Genomic DNA, 19614 nt, shown 5'->3' on the forward strand with positions numbered 1-19614 from the left:
CACGTGTAGTATGACATCGCCAAAAACCAATTTTTACTAGCTCAGAATATTTTCAAACTTTTGTCCATTTTTGAGAACCCAAGAAAAAATTGTGTACCCTTAAAATAAAGTAGTGAGGGCCATTTAAAAAATTGGAGCACTTCGATCAGATATATTCCGACATCTTCAAATTCGAATTTTAACTAGCCCAGAATTTCGAGAAATTTTGTCCACTTTGGTCTAAACAAGCAAAAATTGTGTACCGTTAAAATAAATGGGGAGGGCCTTTTCAAAATTTTTGTCACTTCGATCACCTGTTGTGCGACATCTAAAAATCCGAAATTTACCTAGCTAGGAATTTTGTAAAATTTTATCCACTTTTTTCCATCCAAGGAAAAATTTTATATCATTAAAATAAACAAGTGAGTGCCATTTCAAAATTTTGTAGCCCTTCGATCATCTAAAGTGCAACATCTTCAAATTCGACCAGTTCAGAATGTTGTCCAATTTTTGTCCATTCTTCCCACCTAAGAAATAATTTTGTGCCACTAAAATAAACGACCAAATTTCAAAATGTGGGGCAGTTCGATCACCTGTATTACGACGTCGTCGAAAACCACTTTTAGCTATCTCAGAATATTTTTCCAATTTTTGTCCATTCTTCCCACCCAAGAAATGATGTTTACCACTAAAATATACCGATGGAAGGCGATTTCAAAATTAGGAACACTTCGATCACCTGTAGTGCTACATCATCAAATTAAAATTTTATCTATCTCAAAAGATTATCCAATTTCTCTCCACCAAGAATAATTGTTGTATCATTAAAATAAATGAGAGATGGCGATTTCAAAAGTTGAGGCACTTCGATCACGTGTAGTGCAACATCGTCAAAATCTAATGTTTAATAGCTCGAAATATTTTCCGAATTTTTTTCCATTTTTGTCGACCCAAGAAGAAAATTGTAGCATTAAAATAAAGGAGGGTGGGCCATTTAAAAATTTCGAGCAGTTCGATCAGGTATATTCCAACATCTTGAAATTCGAATGTTAACTAGATCAAAATTTTGTCCAAATTCTATCCACGTAAGAAAATATGTTCTACCATTAAAATAAACGAGGGAGTTCCATTTCAAAAATGTTGTAGCTATTGGATCACCTGAAGTTCAAAATCTTCAAATTCGAATTTTAGATAGTTCAGAATATTTTCCCAAGTTTTTCAATTTTTGTCCACCCAAGAAAAATATTGTAGCATTCAAATAAACGATAGAGAGAGATTTCAAAATTTAGAACACTTCGATCACGTGTAGTGATTTCAAATTCGGATTTTACCTAGCCCAGAATGTTGATAATGTTTTCTTGAAATCTTCAAATTCGAACTTAAACTACCTCAAAAGTTTCTTCACTTTCCGTACATTTTCGTTTACCCAATAAAAAGATGTGTACCATTAAAATAAAAGAGGTAGGACCATTTCAAAAATTGGGGCATTCGATCACCTGTAGTGCGGCATTTTAAAAGTCGAATTTCAACTAGCACGGATATATGTCCATTTTTTTCATTTTTTGTCCGGGCAAGAAAATTTTCTACCATTAAAATAAACGAAGATGGGCCATTTCAACATAAGTGGCACTTCTATCATGTGTACTGTGACATCATCAAATTCGATATTTAGCTAGCTCAGAATTTTGTACATTTTTGTCTATTTTTATCCACTCAAGAAAAAATGTTGTACAATTAAAATAAATCAGGGTTGGCTACTTCAAAATTTGGATTAATTCGATCACCTTTAGTGCCATATCTTCTAAATCTAATTTTAACTAGCTCTGAATTTAGTCCAATTTTAGTCCGTTTTCCTAAACACAAGAAAAAAATTGTAGTATTAAAATAAATGTGGGAGGGGGATATAAAAATTTTAGAGCACTTCGATCACCTGTAGTGCAACATCTTCAAACTCGAATTTAAACTAATTAATAATTTTGACCAATTTTTATCATTTTTCCACCCAAGAAAAATGCTGTACCATTTAAATAAATGAGGGAGGGCCATTTCAAAATTTAGGGCACTTCGATCACCTGTAGTTCAACATATTCAAATTCGAATTTTATCCAGCTCAGAATTTTGTCCAATTTTTGTCCATTTTTGTCCACTTAAGAAAAAATGTTGTACCATTAAAATTAACTAGGGAAGGCCATTTCAAAATTTGGGGCACTTTGTTCACCGGTAGTACGACATCTAAAAATTTGAATTTTAAATAACTAAGAGTTTTGTCCAATTTCCGTCCACCCAAGAAAAAATTTTGTCAAATGCCTGTCCATTCTTATCCACCCATGAAAACAATTTGTATCTCTAAAATAAACGAGGGAGGGCCATTTCTAAAATTGGGACACTTCTATAACCTCTAGTGTGAATTCTTCAAATAGAAATTTTAACCAGCTCAACATTTTGTCCATTTATTTTCAATTGTTGTCCACACAAGAAAATAAAATTGTACCATTAAAATAAAAGAGGGGGTACGACTCCAAACTATAAAGGAGTCCTCGCCTATTTGAATAGTACACATTGTTTTCTTGGTTGGACGAAAATGGACAAAAATTGGATAAAATTTTGAGCTAGTTAAAGTTCGATTTTGAAGATTTCGCAATTCACGTGAGCCAAGTGCCCATAATTTTCTAATGGCCCACCCTAATTTATTTTAATTCTAAATTTTTTTCTTGGGTGGACAAAAATGGACAAAATTCTGAGCAAACTAAATTTGTAATTGGATAATATCGCAGTAGACGTGATCGAAGTGTTCCAAATATTGAAAATGCCCTCCTTCTTTTATTTTAATGATAAAAAATTTTTCTTCCATTGAACAAAAATGTACAAAAAATTGGAGTTAAGTTTAAGTTCGAATTGGAGTTAAGTTTAAGTTTAACTAGTTTAAGTTCGAATTTGAAGATGTTGCACTATAGGTGATCGAAGTGCCCAAAATATTGACATGGCCCTCCCTCGTTTTTTTAATATACATTTTTTTCTTCTGGGACAAAAACAGACAAAAATGTGACATAATTGTAAGTTTGTTGAAATTCTGTTTTGAAGATGTACCACAACAGGTGATCATTTTGCCCCAAACTTTGAAATTGCGGTCCCTCTTTTATTTATATGTTACAAAAATCTTTCTTGTGTGGACAAAAATGGATAACATTTTATAAAATTTCGAGCGAGTTAAAATTCGAATTTAAAGATGTCCCACTACAAATGATCGAAGTGCTCCATATTTTTAAATTGTCCTCCCTCGTTTATTTTAATTGTACGAAACTTTATCTTTTGTGGACACAAATTGGATAAAACTTCTGAGCTAGTTAAAATTCGAATTTGAAGATGCGGGAATACAGGTGATCGGAGTGCTCCAAATCTTGAAATGGCTCTTCCTCATTTATTTTAATGGTACAAAATTTTTCTTGGGTAGACAAAAATAAACATAAATTGGAGAAAATACTGAGCTAGTTAAAATTCGAAATAGAAGATTTCGCACTATAAGTGATTCAAGTGCCCCAAATTTTGAAGACGCCCTCCTTTTTTCTACTACTACAAAATTTTTCCTTGCGTGGACAAAAATAGAGAAAAATTGGAAAAAATTCTGAGCTAGGTAAAATTCGAATCCGAAGATGTCGCACTACAGGTGATCGAAGTGCCCCAAATTTTGAAATGGCCTTCCCACGTTTATTTTAATGGTACACAATTTTTTCTTGTTTCAACAAAAATGGACAAAGTTGGACAAAATTCTGAGCTAATTAAAATTAGGTTTTGAAGATGTCGCACTACAGGAGTGCTTCAAATTTGTAACTGGCCCTCCATCGTTTATTTGAATAGTGCAAACATTTTTTTCTTGCCAGGACAAAAATTGAAAAAAATGCACAAATATACGTTCTAGTTAACATTCGAATTTTTAGATGCCGCACTTCAGGTGATCGTAGTGCTTCAATTTTTGAAATGACCCGTCCTCGTCTATTTTAATGGTACACATTGTTTTCTTGGGTGGACGAAAATGGACAAAAATTGGACAAAAAACTGAACTAGTTTCAGTTCGAATTTGAAGATGTCGCACTACGGGTGATTGAAGTGCCCATAATATTTCCATGGTCCTATTCCGTTTTTTTATATACATTTTTTCTTCTTTGGACAAAAGCGGACAAAAATGTGACATAATTCTAAGTTTGCTAAAATTCTGTTTTGAAGATTACCACTACAGGTGATCGTTGTGTCGCAAAATTTGAAATTGCCCTCCCTCGTTTATTTTAATGTTAAAAAAATCTTTCATGTGTGGACAAAAATGGATAATATTTTATAAAATTTCGAGCGAGTTAAAATTCGAATTTAAAGATGTCCCACTACAAATGATCGAAGTGCTCCATATTTTTAATTTTCCTCTCTTGTTTATTTGAATTGTACTGAACATTATCTTTTGTGGACAGAAATTGGAAAAAAAATTCTGAGCTAGTTAAAAGTCGAATTTGAAGATGCGGGAATACATCTTCTGCGGGGTGCTCCAAATCGGGGTGCTCCAAATTTTGAAATGGCTTTCCCTCATTCATTTTAATGGTACACAATTTTTCTTGGGTTGACAAAAATGAACAAATTTGGAGGAAGCTCTGAGCTAATTAAAATTAGATTTTGAAGATGTCGCACTACAGGTGATCCAAGTGCCCCAAATTTTGAAATGGCCTTCCCCGGTTTATTTTATTGGTACACAATTTTTCTTTGCTTGGAATAAAATTGGACAAAATTTTGAGCTATTTAAAATTCAAATTTGTAGATGTCGCACTACAGGTGATCGACGTGCCCTAAATTTGGATTCTTTTAATGCTACAAATTTTTTTCTTTATTCGTGAAAAATGGAGAAAAGTTGGACAAAATTAAAATTAAATTAAAATTAGATTTTGAATGTGTCGTACTACAGGCGATCTAAGTGCCCGAAATTTTGAAATGGCTTTTCCTCGTTTATTAAAACTCTGTTTTGAAGATGTACCACTACAGGTGATTGAAGTGCTCCAAATTTTTTAATTGCCCTCCCTCGTTTATTTTAATTGTACTAAACTTTATCTTTTGTGAACAAAAATTGGAAAAAAAATTGAGCTGGTTAAAATTCGAATTTGAATATGTGAGAATACAGGTGATCAGATTGTTGCAAGTTTTGAAATGGTTCTCCCTCATTTATTTTAATGATACACAATTTGTCTTGGGTTGACAAAAGTGAACAGAAATTGGAGAAAATCCTGAGCTAGTTAAAATTCGAAATTGAAGATTTCGCACTACAAGTGATTGAAGTGCCCCAAATTTTGAAATCGCCTTCCTCGTTTATTTTAATGGTACAATTTTTTCTTGTTTCAACATAAATGGCAAAAGTTGGACAAAATTCTGAGCTAATTAAGATTAGATTTCGAAGATGTCGCCATACAGGAGATCGAAGTGCCCCAAATTTTGAAATGGCCTTCCTTCGCTTATTTTGTTGGTACACAATTTTTCTTTGGGAGGAAAGAAATCGGCCAAAATTTTGAGCTATTTAAAATTCGAAATTGAAGATGCCACACTACAGGTGATCGATGTGCCCTAAATTTGGAAGTGGCTGTCATTCGTTTCTTTCAATCCTACAAAATTTTTTCTTGATTGGAGAAAAATGGAGAAAAGTTGGACTAAATTCTAATCTAATTAAAATTAGTTTTTGAATATGTCGCACTACAGGCGATCCGAGTTCCCGATATTTTGAAATGACGTTTCCTCGTTTATTTTAATGGTACAAAATTATTTCTTGAGTGAACGAAAATCGAAAGAAATTGGAAAAAAAAATTCTGAAGTGGTTAAAAATCGAATTTTAAATAGTCGCACTACAGGTGATCGAAGTGAACCATAGTTTGAAGTCGTACTCCCTCGTTAATTTTAATGGTACAAATTTTTTCTTAGGTGGACAAAAATTGACAATAAATTGACAAAATGTTGAGCTGGTTAAAATTCCAATATGAAGATTTCACACTAGAGGTGATCGAAGTGCCCCAATTATTTAAATAGCCCTCCCTCGTTCATTTTAATGATACAAACTGTTTTCATGTGTGTATAAAAATGGACAAACATTTGACAAAATATAGCCCTGCTTCTTTTATTTTGATGATACAAATTTTTTTCTCCATCGAACTAACAAAAAATTGGACAAAAATCTGAACAAGTTTCAGTTCGAATTTGAAGATGTCGCACTACGAGTGGTAGAAGAGCCCAACTTTTTGCCATGGCGTTCCCTTGTTTTTTTTAATATACAAATTTTTCCTGGGGTGGAGAAAAACGGTCCAAAATGTGCCATAATTTTAAGTTTGTTAAAATTTTGTTTTGAAGTTGTACCACTACAGGTGATCGTTGTGCGACAAAATATGAATTTGCCCTCCCTCGTTTATTTTAATGTTTCAAAAATCTAACTTGTGTGGACAAAAATGTATAAATTTCGAGCGAGTTAAAATTCGAATTAAAAGATGTCCCACTACAGGTGATCGCAGTGCCCCAAATTTTTAAATTGTCCTCTTTCATTTATTTTAATTGTACTAAATTTTATATTTTTTTGGCCAGAAATTGGAAAAAAATTCTGAGCTAGTTAAAATTCGAATTTGAAGATTTGCGAATACAGGTGATCGGAGTGCTCGAAATTTTGAAATGGCTCTCCCTCATTTATTTTAATGGTACACAATTTTTTGGGAATTGACAATAATGAACGAAAATTGGAGAAACTTCTGAGCTAGTTAAAATTCGAAATTGAAGATTTCGCACTACAAGAGATTGAAGTGCCCCAAATTTTTAAGACGCGATCCTTTTTTAATACTACAAAATGTTTCCATGCGTGAAATAAAATAGACAAAAATTGGACAAAATTCTGAGAGAGATAACATTCGAATTTGAAGCTGTCGAACTACAGGAGAGCGAAGTGACTCAAATTTTGAAATTGTTCCCCCTCGTTTATTTTAATTGTACAAAATTGTTTCTTGATTCAACAAAAATGGACAAAAGTTGGTCAAAATTCTGAGCTAATTAAAATTATATTTTGAATAGGTCGCACTACAGGTGATCGAAGTGCCCCAAATTTTAAAATGGCCTTCCCTCGTTTATTGGTACACTATTTTTCTTTGGGTGGAAAGTAATTGGACAAAATTTTGAGCTATTTAAAATTCGAATTTGAAGATGTCGCTCTACAGGAGATCAAAGTGCCCTAAATTTTGAAATGTCCTTTCCTCGTGTATTTTAGTGGTATAAAATTATTTCTTGAGTGGACGAAAATGGACAGAAATTGGAAAAATTCTGAGGTGGTTAAAATACGAATTTTAAAATGCCGCACTACAGGTGATCAAAGTCCCCCGTAGTTTGAAGTCTTAATCCCTCGTTTATTTTAGAGATACAAATTATTTTCATGGGTTCGTAAGAATGGAAAAACATTTGACAATGTTTTTTTCTTGGATGGACAGAAATTAGACAAAATTCTTAGCTATTTAAAATTCAAATTTTTAGGTGTCGCACTACAGGTGAACAAACTGACCCAAATTTTGAAATGGACTTTCCTCGGTAATTTTAATGGTACAACATTTTTTCTTAGGTGGACAACAATGGACAAAAATTGGACAAAATTTTGAGCTGGATAAAATTCGAATTTTAAAATGTTGAACTACAGGTGATTGAAGTGACCTAAATTATGAAATGGAACCCCCTTATTTATTTAAATGGTACAACATTTTTTGAGTGGACATTAATGGACAAAAGTTGCACAAAATTCTCCACTGGTTAAAATTCGAATTTGAATATGTTGAACTACAGGTGATCGAAGTGTCCAAAATTTTGCCATGGCCCTCTCTGGATTATTTTAATGTACACATTTTTTTAGTAACAAACTTAGAAATAAGTCACATTTTTTTTCGTTTTTGTCCAAAGTTCGGTTTTGAACATGTACCTCTACAGGTGATCCAAGTGACTTAAATTTTGAAATAGCCCACTCTCATTTATTTTAATTGTACAAAATTTCATCTTCAGTGGAAAAAAATGAAAAAAATGGACAAATTCGGAGCTAGCAAAAATTCGAATTTAATGATGTCACATCGCTAATGATCAGAGTGCTGCAAATTTTTATATGGCCCTCCATCGTTTATTTGAATAGTACAAACTTTTTTCTTGCCAGGACAAAAATTAAAAAAACGGACAAATGTCCGTGCCAGTTAAAGTTCGAATTTTTAGATGCCGCACTATAGGTGATCGAAGTGCCTCTATTTTTGAAATTATCCGTCCTCGTCTATTTAAATGATACACATTGTTTTCTTGGGTTGACGAAAATGGGCAAAAATTGGATAAAATTCTGAGGTAGTTAAAATTTTATTTTGAAGATTTCACACTTCAGGTGAGCAAAGTGCCCATAATTTTCTAATTGCCTACCTTAATTTATTTTAATTCTAAAATTCTTTGCTAGGGTGGACAAAAATAGACAAAAGTCTGAGCAAACTAAATTTGTAATTGGATAATATCGCACTAAACGTGATCAAAGGACCACAAATATTGAAATGGCCCTCCTTCGTTTATTTTAAAGGTACACAATTTTTCTACCATTGAACAAAAATGTACGAAAAATTGGACAAAATTCTGAACTAGTTTAAGATCGAATTTGAAGAAGTCGCACTATGTGTGATCGAAGTGCCAAAAATATTGCCATGGCCTTTTTTAGGTTTTTATATACATTTTTTCTTCTGTGGACAAAAACGGACAAAAATGTGACATAATTATAAGTTTGTTAAAATTCTGTTTTGAAGATGTACCACTACAGGTGATCGTTGTGCCCCAAAATTCGAAATTGCCCTCCCTCGCTTATATTAATGTTACGAAAATTTTTCATGTGTGGACAAAAATGGATAAAATTTTTTAAAATTTCGAGCGAGTTAAAATTCGAATTTAAAGATTTCCCACAACAAATGATCGAAGTGCTCCATATTTTTAAATTGCTTTCCCTCGTTTCTTTTACATGTACAAAACTTTATGTTTTGTGGACAGAAATTGGAAAAAAAATCTGAGCTAGTTAAATTTTGAATTTGAAGATGCGGGAATACAGATGATCGAAGTGCTCGAAATTTTGAAATGGCTCTCCGTCATTTATTTTAATGCTACACAATTTTCCATGGGTTGACAAAAATGAACAAAAATTGGAGAAAACTCTGAGCTAGTTAAAATTCCAAATTGAAGATTTCGCACTAAAAGTTACTGAAGTGCCCAAATTTTGAATACGCCCTCTTTTTTTTACTACTACAAAATTTTTCCTTGCGTTTACAAAAATAGACAATAATTGAACAAAATCCTCAGCTAGATATAATTTGAATTTGAAGATGTCGCATTACAGGTGATCGAAGTGCCCCAAATTCTGAAATGGCCTTCCCTCGCTTATTTTATTCGTACACTATTTTTCTTTGGGTGGAAAGAAATTGGACAAAATTTTGAGCTATTTAAAATTCGAATTTGAAGATGTCGCACTACAGGTGATCGAAGTGCCCTAAATTTTGAAGTGGCCGTTACTGGTTTATTTGGATGCTACAAATTTTTTTCTTGATTCGAGAAAAATGGAGAAAAGTTAGACAAAATTCTAATCTAATTAAAATTAGATTTTGAATATGTCGCACTACACTTGATCAAAGTCCCCGATATTTTGAAATGGCTTTTCCTCGTGTATTTTAGTGGTACAAAATTATTTCTTGAGTGAACGAGAATGGAAACAAATTGGAAAAAATTCTGAAGTGGTTAAAAATCGAATTTTAAAAAGTCGCACTACAGGTGATCAAAGTGCCCCATACTTTGAAGTCGTACTCCTTCCTTTATTTTCATGCTACATTTTTTTTCTTGGGTGGACAAAAATTGAAAATAATTGGACAAAATGTTGAGCTGGTTAATATTCCTATTTGAAGATTACATACTAGTGGTGATCGAAGTGCCCCCTTTTTAGAAATGGCCCTCCCTCGTTTATTGTAATGATACAAATTGTTTTCATGGGTGGATAAGAATGGACAAGCATTTGACAAAATTTTTTATTGGATTGACAGAAATTTGACAAAATTTTGAGCTATTTAAAATTCTAATTTTTAGATGTTGCACTACAGGTGAACAAAGTTCCCCAAATTTTGAAATGTCCTTTCCTCGTTAATTTTAGTGGTAAAAAAAATTTTAGTGGACAAAAATGGATAAAAATTGGACAAGATTCTGAGCTGGATAAAATTCGAATTTGAATATGTTGAACTACAGGTGATCGAAGTGCCCAAAATTTTGCCATGGCCCTCCCTCGATTAATTTAATGACATTTTTTTGAATGGTCAAAAACGAAAAAAAAATGTTACTTAAGTCTAAGTTTGTTAAAATTAGGTTTTTAAGATGTACCTCTACAGGTGATCCAAGTGATTAAAATTTTGAAATAGCCCACTCTCATTTATTTTAATTGTACAAAATTTCATCTTGAGTGGACAAAAATGGACAAAAATTGGACCAAATTCGGAGCTAGCAAAAATTCGTATTTGATGATGTCACACTGCTGGTGATCGGAGTGCTTCAAATTTGTATATGGCCCTCCGTTATTTGTTTGAATAGTACGAACTTTTTTCTTGCGATTACCGAAATTGAAAAAAAACGGACAAATATCCGTCCTAGTTAACATTCGAAATTTTAGATGCAGCACCACAAGTGATCGAAGTGCCTCAATTTTTGAAATTACCCGATCTCGTCTATTTTAATGGTACACATTGCTTTCTTGGGTGGACGAAAATAGGCAAAAATTCGATAAAATTCTGAGCTAGTTAAAATTTGATTTTGAAGATTTCGCACTTTACGTGAGCGAAGTGCCCGGTGATTTTCTAATGGCCTTCCTTAATTTATTTAAATTTTAAAATTTTTTGCTTGGGTGGACAAAAATGGACAAAAAATGAACAAAATTCTCAGCAAACTAAAATCGGTGTCGGATAATATCGCAGTAGACGTGATCGAAGTGCCCCAAATTTTGAAATGGCCCTCCTTTGTTTATTTTAATGATAAAAATGATTCCTCGATCGAACAAAAAGTACAAAAATTGGAAAAAAATTTGAACTAGTGTATGTTCCAATTTGAGTATGTCGCACTACGGGTGATCGAAGTGCCCAAAATGTTACCATGGCCCTTCCTCGTTTTTTTAATATACACTTTTTTCTTCTGTGGACAAAAACGGACAAAAATGTGACATAATTGTAAGTTTGTTAAAATTCTGTTTTTAAGATGTACCACTACAGGTGATCGTTGTGCACCAAAATTTGAAATTGCCCTCCCTCGTTTATTTTTATGTTACAAACATCTTTCTTGTATGGACAAAAATTCATAAAATTTTATAAAATTTCGAGCGAGTTAAAATTCGAATTTGAAGATGTCCCACTACAGGTGATCGAAATGCTCCAAATATTTAAATTGCAATCCCTCGTTTATTTTAATTGTAGTAAATTTTATCTTTTGTGGACAGAAATTGGAAAAAAAATCTGAGCTAGTTAAAATTCGAATTTGAAGATGTGGGAATACAGTTTATCGGAGTGCTCCAAATTTTGAAATGCCTCTCCGTCATTTATTTTTATGATACACAATTTTCCTTGCGTGGACAAAAGTAGAAAAAATTGGACAAAATTCAGAGCTAGGTAAAATTCGAATTTGAAGCTGTCGCACTACAGGTGATTGAAGTGCCCCAAATTTGAAGTGGAGCTCCTCCTTTTTTATGGTACACACTTTTTTTTGGGTGGACAAAAATGGAAAATAATTTGAAAAATTCTATGCTGGTTAAAATTCGAATTTGAAGATGTCGGAATACGTGTGATCAAAGTGCCCTAGATTTTGAAGTGGCCGTCTCTCGTTTATTTTAATGCTACAAATTTTTTCTTGCTTCGAGAAAATGAACAGATTTTGGAAATAAATTCTGATGTGGTTAAAAGTCGAATTTTAAAAAGTAGCACAACAGGTGTTCGAAGTGCTCCATAGATTGAAGTCGTACCCCCTTGCTTATTTTAATGGTACAATTTTTTCTTTGGTGTAAAAAATTGACAACAATTGGACAAAATGTTGAGCTGGTTAAAATTTCTACTTGAAGATTTCACATGGGTGATCGAAGTGCCCTAATTTTGGAAATGGCCCTTCCTCGTTTATTTTAATGATACAAATTGTTTTCATGGGTGGATAAAAATGGACAAATAAAATTTGTTCTTGGGTGGACAGAAATTGGACAAAATATGAGCTATTTAAAATTCTAGTATCTAGATGACGCACTACAGGTGAGCAAAGTGCCCCAAATTTCGAAATGACCTTCCTGGTTAATTTTAATGCTACAACAATTTTTCTTATGTCGACAAAAATGGACAAAAAATGGACAAAATTCTGAGCTGGATAAAATTCGAATTTGAATATGTTGAACTACAGGTGATCGAAGTGCCCTAAATTCGGAAATGGCCCTCCCTCGTTTATTTAAATGGTAAAACATTTTTCTTGGGTGGACATTTATATACAAAAATTGCACAAAATTCTGCACTTTTTAAAATTCGAATTTGAATATGTTGAACTACAGGTGATCGAAGTGCCGCAAATTTTGAAATGGTCCAGCCTCAATTATTTTAGTGATATACATTTTTTTCTTGGGTGGAAAAAGTGGACAAAAATTTGACAAAATTCTGAGCTACCTAAAATTTGAATTTGATAAGGTAGGACTACTGGTGATCGAAGTGATCGATATTTTAAAATGGACCTTTTTTATTTCTTGATAGTAAATTATTTCTTGGTTGGACAAAAATGGAAACAAATGGACAAAATTCTTAGCTAGTTAATATTCGAATCTGAAGATGTCGCACTACAGGTGATCGAAATGCCGCAAATTTTGAAATGGCCGTCCTTTTTTATTTTAGTGGTGCAACATTATTTCTTCGTCGGACAAAAATTGACAAAAAATGGAAAAAATTATTTCTGAAAAACTATATCTATCTGTAAACATTTTAACCTCGTTACCTCGTCAAAATGTTGTGTGCGATTGCTAATGTACTCTATATTATGACCAAGATATTCATTCTTTTCTGGCTCTTTAGGTAATTAATCACTCATAAATACACTTATAAAGTTTCATATCTTAAGTTGTTTAACAAGATGTATTAGCTCAAAATTACTTAAAGGTTTAATTTCTTTTTTCTTCTTTGTTGGGCTTTACGTTTTTTAGATGTTTACCACTTTATTTTTCTTTCCTTCTTAAGTTATGTCTCCTTTGTTCTAGTATTTCCTATTTATTCTTTATCACATTAACCGTTTTAGCTATAGCAACAGCTCCAGTAGCAGCAGAACCTAAACAACCTGTTATATCTAAAATTGTTGGAAGAGTAAATATAAAATCGCCATAATGTATCTTTAATTTTCATTTCTTTGTTTATTTTCTTAACTTGTGGTATAGAAACTAATAACTGCATTTCTCTACTTTCTTTAATTATCTTAGTTTTATAATTTAACTGTGTCTTTTTTAAAATGTGATCAATATTTAATTTCTTAAGTTCTTCGTTTCGTATTGTAAACATAAAACTACTTAACTTTATACTTATATTTTTATAAAACTTTTATAGAAAATCCATAAAAATTAAACACAATACTTATAAACCTAAACCTAATTTTATTTTTGTATCCATAGCCAAAGCAGTTTTTAAAGGTGGTAACCGTTTTGTTATCAAGTTTGCATCTTTTACAAAGGCTCTTTCCCATGCTTTAACTTCTAATTCTTTGTCCGCAAAATTCATAGTTTTATCTTTATTATCTCAGTAGTAAATATAATGTTCTCTACAAGCTTCATCTAGTGGGTTAATACCTTTATCTCCTTTTTCTGATCTTCCTTGTAGCTTCATGTAAGGCCCGCAAAATTCATAGTCTGGTATTCTCCTACTCCCTTCATGTTTAAAATACTATTCATTAATCTTTTACCATACTTCTCGTTATTGTAAATTTTGGTGGAAACTTATTAAATATCTTTATCAAATAACCTATACCCTCTCGATCATTACGAATACATTTTGTGAGTTCAGAATTAATCATATCCATAATACCTACTTTCTCATTAGAAAAATTATCATTTCCAGATTTTTCCTCTCCGTCAAAAACTATTAATTGATCAATTAACTTCCTCACATCACCCATCCATACGTATTCTTTGGTATTCGTTACATATCTCGATACCCTCTCCTGTTTTCTTTCTTCTTGGAGTTGGGCCCAAGTTGGCTTTATACATCTATCCCAAACATGTTTAATATTTTTTTTAAAATTTTTGCATCTAGTAGATCGCTGTTTTCTTGTATTGGGATCATTGTTATGAAATATTGCATTCGAAAAAATGAGTATTTGTGTAGATTTTATAGATCGTCTTCATTATAGTTTTTTGGACTATGTTCTGTTAGTAATTCTCATAAACCTTCTGTTGCTCTTTATTGTCGTTTATTAATAACTGAATCATCACCATGAATTTTATCTTCTCTATCCTCTATGATATATATGATTTCTCATCTTCATCATATGGTTGTATTCCAAAACTTTTATCATCTCTAGTTGTATAATATCTTGAGGCAATCTGGCCAAAATGAGAAGTTTCTAAAGATTCTTATTCCTTCTACTTTATACTTAATTTGCTTTTTCATGTTTTATTTCTTCAGTTATGGGCGTATCATTTTCACTTATTGAACTCTTATACAAAGGTGTCACTAATAAGCTTGGATCTACTTTCGCACTTTTATGTACAACTTGAACTAAGTATTGAGGTATATTTTTCTTTTCTTCTGCTATTTTTGTTATATTTTGACCCAAGTCTTAACTTGAATCAATAACAGGCTGATTGTGTCCTTTATATTTCTCATATTTACTTCGATTAGCCTGTTTAATTTCCTTAAATTTTTTAGCAAGGTCTACTTTTATCTTTATGGATTTCTTAGCTTTGTTATTATCCTTTAATTATATAAACAAAAAACAAAAAACATGACTCATCACACAACGTAACACAACATGCACGTTCACTTAATTTCATCCATGTTCCAGTACGTTTGTTTATGTTTACGTACGTTCAATTACGCTAAAGTACGTTCGCTTGCATTTGCTCATATTTAAGCTTTACTACTTATAACTTTTTCGTTTTCGTAATATTAGAGAATATAGACCTGATTCATTGATGAATATTGTATGTAGATGTAAGCAATGAAACCCGCTATTGCATAGCTGGCTTAAGGGAGGCTGTAATATAGCCACCTTTTTCTCAAATGTTTTACGATGTTTTTGTGTGATATTATCTGTAACTGCTTTTCTTATATTATCGTATTCAAGTACTATTATTGCTTTGTAAATGATCTATAATTACTATTCTTTGTTCATTTTATCTTTCTACGAGACTTTGATTTATTTCTGTAGAGCTTGTTATTTTTTCGTTTTTGATTTTTAGTTGTCTTTGGTGATTGTTAACTAGTTCTAGGACCTCACTTATTTTGTCTTGTATATATTGTCCTGTTTGTTGGATTAAAGGTAAAACGTCGCTTGTAACCCATCGCTTGAATTACTTTGCTTTTTGTTTTTAAATCATAGAATTTAAGAATATAGACCGCATTTATTAATAAATGTTTATTTTCCATTATAAATAAGACCCGAGGTTACCAGGGTCTGATTTCATAATTAGAAAATATAGACCAGATTCATGGAATATTGTATTTGTTAGTAAATTGGTTTTTGAAAAAGGAACTACCATTTCCTCCTAGTTCTTCTACTGTTTTACGATACTTTTCTCTTATTTACCTTATAGTTTGTTTCGTGTTCTTCCCCTTTAATTCCCTATACTTTTAAAAGTTAGTCATTTTATTTCTATATTTACCATTATTCAATTTCGTGGTCATATCCGTTGTTAAGAAACCATGTTCCACTTCCCAACACTTATTGCAGAGTGATTATAATTTTTCAATAGACATATCACATCCAACAAATTCATCATATATATGATTTAGGTTTACGTTGTACTCTCTAAACATACAAAGAAAGTTTAAGTTATCTCTAATTAATTGTTTTGGTATTTTAGAATATGTTTGTTCGAGATAGAAACAGTTAAAACCTTTATGTCGACCTCGGGCAAAATATTTTCTCATGCGGTTTTGTTCTTCTAAAATGAAATCATTAAAGTCTACCACAGAATGGTTCTGACATTCATCTAAAGGAATAATCTATTTGTTGTTTCCTCTTACTATTGTTACTGTGTCTTTAATATAACATTCTTTATCTCGAAAAAGTTGTATTAGTTGTTAGTATTTTGGTCGATTAAGACTTTTAGAATATATATAAACATCCAGGTGCAAACGGTATCAATTATTAACGTTGTTTTTCCGCACCCACTAGGCCCAACTACTAAACATCTGATATCACCAGGTAACAACACCTGGATCCTTACTTTAAATATCAATTATCCATTTTAATCATTTATATAATAAATTAACTACTAATTCAAATGGATTATATAATAAATTTTAATGGTTATTCGTCTGTATTAAACATGTATCTGAATTATCCATTTGAAAATAATTTAGAAGTAGCTGTTGCAGAATTTTATACAACATAATTAACACAAAATATTACCGAAAAAATAATAGATTAACATTTTGTAGTGACTTTCTATAACATCAAAAGAACTCATACTTCAACACGGTCAATATAATTTAAAAGAATTAGAAGAATATGTTAAATCAAATCTCCCATACACCACCGACGCTCTTAAAGACATTAAATTCACCGAGAACTGAAAGAAAAAAAATAAAATATTTAACGACCATTGGGAGATAATCTTAGATACCATTAATACTAAATTAGGTTTTAATGAGAAGAACTTAGATAAAAACATAGAATATATTTGAGATTAGCCACCAAAGTTCAATCCGTTTGATACTATAAATATTCACTCTGGTTTAGCAGAAGATACGATCTTAAAACTTCAACACATAACGAAACAGATTTAATCGTAACATTTAGAGAAAATACATAATTTAGAGAATTATTTATATATGAACCTAGAGAATAGATATTTTTCCTAATTCATCACAAATACATCATAAATTTAATAATTTCAAAGTTTCAATTCGGCTTGTGAATGGTGACTTTTTGATTTTTGTTGAGCTCGTATAACTGTTCTTCTCGCTGTTAAATAGTTAAATTTTTATATAATAAATAATGGATATCTTCGGTAATGTTAAAATTGGGGTAAATATTATTAATATTAGTAAAGATAAATTAAAACTATTACAGCATTTAAATAATGTTTTTAACGTAAAACAATTTAAATCATTAGAAGCCAGTATTAATAGGCAATTAGAGAACGATAGAAAATGATCTGAAGATCTATTAGAAACGTTACAAGACACATACATCACGAAAAATGCGATTGATGCTATGACGTTTGCTACAAAAGAATACTTTCAAATGTTGAAAAAAGACACCGAAAAATTAATAATGCCGAAAGAAACTATACCCCTATTATGACGACATTAGAGATAAAAATTTTAAGGAGACAATCTTTAGAATATTTATCTCTCTTATTGTTATAAATTTCTCTACAATGGTAAAATAATGCACATGGAATAAAGCTTTGATATATCTTTCTAGATATATATTTGGGCGATAATTTTATTGAAGAGTTACTGTTTGGCTTTAACAGAAGCGACATAATTAAGATTAAACCAAATAAAATTCTGCTATGGAAGAAGGACAATTATTGTTTGTTGTAATGTACATAGGAAAGACATTTCCTATAGAATAAATATGGATATTGTTGATAATATTAAAAGTAGGGAGAGCAGTAAGACTCTATTACAAACAAATAAGAGATTAAAGAATATACAATAGGAGAAATTGTACGTCAAATTTTACATCCTGGGTTCGTTTTAAGAATACAAGTTTGGTTAATGCATCTAATGCTATCAATAAACAAGATCCTGTAATATGAGAACACCTTGAATCAGCAAAAGAAGAGTTTAATTAACTTACACGAAAAGAAACTGTAGAATTCCCATGTCGATTTGTCGAAGTCTCAATTCATATCTAATAGACGTATTTTTAAATGACATTCTTGTTGAAAGTGTTCCATCACGCTTTAATATAAATTATCAGTTAGCAATTAGACCATCGAAAGATTCTGATCTGAAACATGGCAAATTGTTACTGCTTATTATGTATGTAGAAGGAGGAGATGAAGATAAAAAGAAATCAAGTGATGATGAGTGTTAAGAATGCAGTATTTGGTAATGAAAAATTTTAAATTTCTATATAATAAACAGGATGTATTGTGTTAAATGTAAGAAATCAACACATACGTATAAAGATACCATTAGAATTGAACAAATAAAGAATGGAAGATACATAAAGAAAGGTATTTTTTCTTATGTGGTGTTATTAAATCTCAACTCATTAAGAAGAAATATTAACTAGAAGGTAAAGGTACTAGAGAAGACATTATAGAAGAAATTAACAAACCTTGCAGAAAGGACTATCCTAGGTTAAGTGTTATTGATAAAGATATAGATGATTTATGGCAAGAAGATCTTGTGGAAATGGATAGTGGTGTGTTAAAAGATATCTCCAAGTTAACCAAAAGTTGTAAGTATTTACTAACGATTACTTATATCTTTTCGAACTATACGTTTGCTGTTTCTGTTAAAGATCGGTAACAACGTTACAGAAATATTTGAATCCATATTGAGAATGAGAAAACCTAGTAACTTACAAACTGATCAAGGCAAAGAGTTTTACAATAAAGAATTTAAGAAGTCAATGGAGGAAAATAAAGTTAATCATTACTCAACCGATAGTGGTCTGAAAGCTTCTGTTATTGAAAGATTAAATATAACTCTTAAGAAATATGTGGAAGAAATTTTCAACACAAGGATAGAGTGGATAGAGATATAACCAACACTAGTTAACGAATATAATAATAGAGTGCATAGAACAATTGGTTTAAAGATAGTAGAAGTTAATAAAAAGAATGAGCAAACACAATTGAATAAAGTATGTACGAAAGAATATAAGCATGTTAAGTTAAAGTATAAGTTTGGTGATTGTGTTCTTATAAGTAAATCGAAAGGGGTATTTGAGAAATGATATGCACCTAATTGGTCAACAGAAGTATTTGTTATTAGGGAATTTATTCCATATAATCCACCAACATACAGAATTAAAGATTTAAACAGCGATGATGTGCAAGGTAGATTTTACGAACCAGAATTATTAAAGAAGAATACTTGGTGGAAAAGGTGTTGAGAAGGTAAAGTGACAAAGTATAGGTTAGATGTTTAGGATTTGATGATTCACATAATAGCTGGATAGATAAAAGTAATGATGTAATGTAAATATAAGTGTTATCTTTTATGGAATAATAGGAATGGAGGAAAAAATTAAATTTATTTTTAATTAATAAATATGGCTAGTTTGGATCAAAGTTTGAATGAGACATGTTACGAACAGATTAAAGATGATTATTGGTATAGAAACTTTGGTGATTTGGAAATGATTATAGATAGGAATACAGGACACCTCATTGCTACTAAGTAATGTCAAGATGGAGGA

This window comes from Thermobia domestica, chromosome 4 (genome assembly GCF_964235325.1).
Source record: "Thermobia domestica chromosome 4, izTheDome1.hap1.1, whole genome shotgun sequence".
Classification (NCBI taxonomy): domain Eukaryota; kingdom Metazoa; phylum Arthropoda; class Insecta; order Zygentoma; family Lepismatidae; genus Thermobia; species Thermobia domestica.